The 4,580-nt window shown below is 41.8% G+C and overlaps 1 pseudogene; it reads left to right on the forward strand.

The window, feature by feature from the left end:
- The first annotated feature begins 2,449 nt into the window (after positions 1–2,449).
- Positions 2,450–3,941, forward strand: LOC116629246 (annotated as a pseudogene).
- The last annotated feature ends 639 nt before the right edge of the window (positions 3,942–4,580 follow it).

Raw genomic sequence — 4,580 nt, forward strand, 5'->3', positions numbered from 1 at the left:
CGTAATTTTTAAAAAAAGTTAAAAAAAGAGAAGGGAATGCTATTCAAAAAAAAAGAGAAAAGAAGTGACAGCATGTGTTGATATGGGAGACTATCTTTTATATATTGTTAAGTGAGAGAGAAAAGGTTTTAAAATAGATTTTCACAGCATTTTCTGTAAAGAATATGTAGATACATACTTATACATTTTTTTCTAATATTATATGGCAATATGGTTTTGCTTGGACAATGTGAGGAAAGGGAAGGAAGATTATTTCCACTTCATGCCCTTTTGCACCTATTGACATTCTCAGATTTAACAAGCATATTACAAATGAAATCCCAAATCCAGATAAATGTTTTGTAACTGTCATTTTTTCTGTCTCACTCTAACATAAAGCAGATTTACAATTTACATTTGTCAGTTGTTCTAGGTTGTAAATATAACTGCCTACATTAGCTGTCCTTATGCTGTCCCCACTTTGAAGTGCCCAGCTGGCAATCATGGACATGCCATAGAAATAAATGGCTGGAGGAATCTTGCTAGAATGCATACAGATGCACATATGTTCAGAAGAGTGGAAACCTGAGACAATAGCAGAGAATGGGGTAGGATTTGGAAGCAGAACCTCTTCCCTTTTTATGGAGAGTACACAGGATTACGATCAGGAGCGTCTCTCTAAAATTAGCAAAGGAGGAAACAGGTTTTGTGGGGATGTCTGGTGAAGTTAAGGCTTTGGGTGAGACCAATATGCATGCTTTTTGGATATTGGTGCACATTTTAGAGGTCAATTGGGGGTTGTCCTATTGGGGGTTGGGGGATGATTTTTTTCTCTGAGTAGCTAGAGTATCAGGGCAGAGTCTAGGATATAGGATAGAGGGGGTGATCTGCTTAGTGTCTGAAATGTCTTTTCAAAACCTAGACTTGAGGCCCTTGAAAAGACAGTCTTGTTATTGAAAGCCTCTGATTGGTGATATTTCATGTTTTCTCATTAAGCAAAAACTTTAGAAAGTTCTGACACTTAATTGGTCAAAAATGGGAATAACTTAGAAGTTTGTTCTGTTCTCCCCAGACTGATTGCTTAGGGATGCCCTGAACCTGGACTAATTAAGGAGAGGTACCTCAGTGACTAAATCCCCTTGGGAAGGAGGGTAGAGGGAGGGAAAGAGAGAGAAAGAGACTCTCAGCTCCTCACAACACTGTTATTTCTGGACTTTTTCCTAAGCTCTTCGTGAGCAAGTTGTTTGGGCCCCTGTGTGTGGCTCAGCAGTAGCAAAACAACAGTTAGCCTTAGCCAAGCCCTGGAGGGCCTGGAAGTGGTGGAGAGGCCCCTCCATGGAGGTAAGTGCCTTCTCAGGGTTTTCCTCTAGGAAGAAAGGAGTCAAAGAAGATCAGGGTAGGAGTTCTGGGCTTGGCTGCCTCCTACAACAAGGAGGCTAAGAGTCTGAAGAATGGATGAGGCTCACCTCCAAATCCCCTGTGCACAGGTGAGAGCAGATTCTGTCCCAATAGAAGGAACAGACACTGCTGCTTGAGAACGTCAAGATTCTTCTATATTTTGTCACCTAGTGCTCATTATGCAGACATTGTAGAAATATAGATCACTGAGCTGTCCCAACAATTCTTTCCTTGACCTGTTTTCCCATCATTAAAAGGCCCACAGAGACTTAGAAGAGGTTGTATGAGTAAGGGAAGTGAGGAAGGGAAAATGGTAACATGAGCCATGAAGGGAAACCAAGAAGAGTAGGCTCCAGAGGGTATGGCTCAACTATTCAGGTGAGGAACAAGTACTATTTATCACACATCCATACATCCATCATGTACTAACAATTTATTAGCACTACTTTGATAGCTCAACAACATTATATATATAAACATGTCCCTGCTCTCATAGAGTTTATATTCTAGTGTCACAGATGAACAACGAATAAATATAATTAAATTTCCTGTCCATCTTCCTTGCTTTATATTTACTTCAGCATGATTAATAAACTAACACCATAATTTTAGTTACTTGTCTTGTATATGGTCTAACACCCACCGTCCCCTTGACTATAAGCACCAAGGGCAGGGATTTTTGTTTGTTGTAGTCACTGCTGCATTTGCTTCATGTTACATGAAGGAATGAAGTAAGTATACATATCATATCAGGTAATAATAAGTGCTACGAAGAAATGCTAAAGTCCAAAAGTGAGCAGAACATTCCAGTTGGGGTAGGGTAACTGGCAAGAGTCCTCTGAGGAGATGACATTTGAGTAATGGGATAGATAAAGTGAGAGGTAGAAATTCAGACATCCTAGGGGGCTACTGGCCTCAGATCTATTGTTGTCAGTGCCAGGTGCCACTTTTACTCCCTACCAACACTTTGCAGGGCACGTGGAGTTTGAGAATAATGATTCTGCCCTGGGAAATTATCTCAAGCTCCAGAGTTCTCATTTGTAGATGTAGTCCTCATCTGTACAATGGAGGTTTACAATCTGGGAGAGCAGGGATGTAGGTCTTAGACACTGTGCCGCTTTTCTCCTGCCCCAACATGGGTCTAGACAATACCAGTAAGGATGAGGCATAGGGTTCAACATTCCATGTTTTGAACATCACTGAGAGCACCATTATGTCATCATGCTACATGTCCACAAGAAGAAGTGGACAATCCCAGGACTGGAGAGGCTGATCAACTCATATTCAAAACTGGCCAGTTTAAACAGTCTTATCCTCTGTCCCCTGCGAAAAGGCACATCCAATGGTGTAAAAAGACAGGGAAAGTTTTCTTATCCCCAATAGTGATGAAGAAGTCTTTGCCCTATCAAGACAGGTAGTCTTGAGGTAGATTGCATGTGCCCACATTCAGGTCTGGCCTTGTGCAGAGTGTGAGCAGTAGGGTCATGTTACCTGATCTTCAGGTTGGAAATAGTTTGTCAACCTAACCTGTCTTCCTTCTCTTTTGAGAGCAGGACCATGTGGATCCATGTTACCAGTCTTTGATCTCTAGGTTTTACAAGGAGCAGAAACAAGGACTAAATGATGAGCAATCTGTCTAGTGCCACTGAGTTCTACCTTCTAGGCTTCCCTGGGTCCCAAGAACTACACCACATTCTTTTTGCTGTATTCTTTTTCTTCTACTCAGTGACATTAATGGGAAACACAGTCATCATTGTGATTGTCTGTGTTGATAAACGTCTGCACTCTCCCATGTATTTCTTCCTTGGTCATCTCTCTGCCTTGGAGATCTTCGTTACAACTATTGTTGTGCCCGTGATGCTTTGGGGGTTGCTGCTCCGTGGGATGCAGACAATATCTCTGGCTGCCTGTGTCACCCAGCTCTTCCTGTACCTTGCTGTGGGAACCACAGAGTTTGCATTACTGGGAGTGATGGCTGTGGACCGTTACGTGGCTGTCTGTAACCCACTGAGGTACAACATCATTATGAACAGCCGCACCTGCATCTGGGTGGTCATTGTGTCATGGATGTTTGGCTTCCTTTCTGGAAATATGGCCTGTCTATGCCACATTTCAGTTTACCCTCTGCAAGTCAAATCTGTTAGACCATTTTTTCTGTGACCGAGGGCAACTGCTCAAATTATCTTGTGATGATACTCTTTTCACAGAGTTTGTTCTTTTCTTAATGGCTATTACCATTATCATTGGCTCTCTGGCCCCAACAATTGTCTCCTACACCTACATCATCTCTACCATCCTCAAGATCCCCACAGCCTCGGGCCGGAGGAAGGCCTCTCTACATGTGCCTCTCATTTCACCTTTGTTGTGATAGGCTATGGTAGCTGCTTGTTCCTCTATGTGAAACCCAAGCTAACGCAGGCAGCAGAGTACAATAAGATAGTTCCCTGTTGATTTCTGTGTTAACCCCTTTCCTGAACCCTTTCATCTTCACCCTCAGGAATGACAAAGTCAAAGAGGCACTTCAGGATCAAGTGATTCGGTGCTGTCCACTGGTCAAGGATTAAATCTCTCTACATCAGTTTTGAGTGGAAGCATCTTTATTGGTTATGTGAACTTGGTTTCCAAACCCTAGTTCCTCTCTTATCATTACCATCTCTTCAAAATCAAATAGTATGTACAACTCCCAATCAGGCCATAGAAGAAGACAAAGCAGGGAAAACTGAAACCCATTTATCTGCCCACTAGAATCTCATTCCTCAGTTTCTGATGATTCCACTATTGAACTATGGGAGCATATCCTTGGGTTTTGCTTGGACAAAGGAAACAAATATATTTTTGTAGCATCCTATAGCTCAGTTAATTTGCCTATAATCCCTTTCTGAAAATGTGTTTCCTGAGGGAGGAAGGATGTAGGAGTAAGCTAGGGGTGCAGGTCTGAAATAATCAGAGTACCAAGGGAGAGATGCTCACTTTGTTTTTGTTTTTGTTTTTTCTTTCAGCTGTGTAGGGCTTTCTCTATATTTTGTGCATTTTCTTGACAAGACTGCCACATGTATTTTAAATATTCTATGTTTCTCTTTTTCTCCTGTGGATTATCATGTTATCTTGGCCGCGTTGCTACTGCAAAGTAGATACAATATTATATACATTTTGCCACAGCACCAACGTAGAGTGGTGATAAGGGGATTAGAATACTTTTCTTT

Source organism: Phoca vitulina, unplaced genomic scaffold, assembly GCF_004348235.1.
Source record: "Phoca vitulina isolate PV1807 unplaced genomic scaffold, GSC_HSeal_1.0 scaffold443, whole genome shotgun sequence".
NCBI classification, from domain to species: Eukaryota; Metazoa; Chordata; class Mammalia; order Carnivora; family Phocidae; genus Phoca; species Phoca vitulina.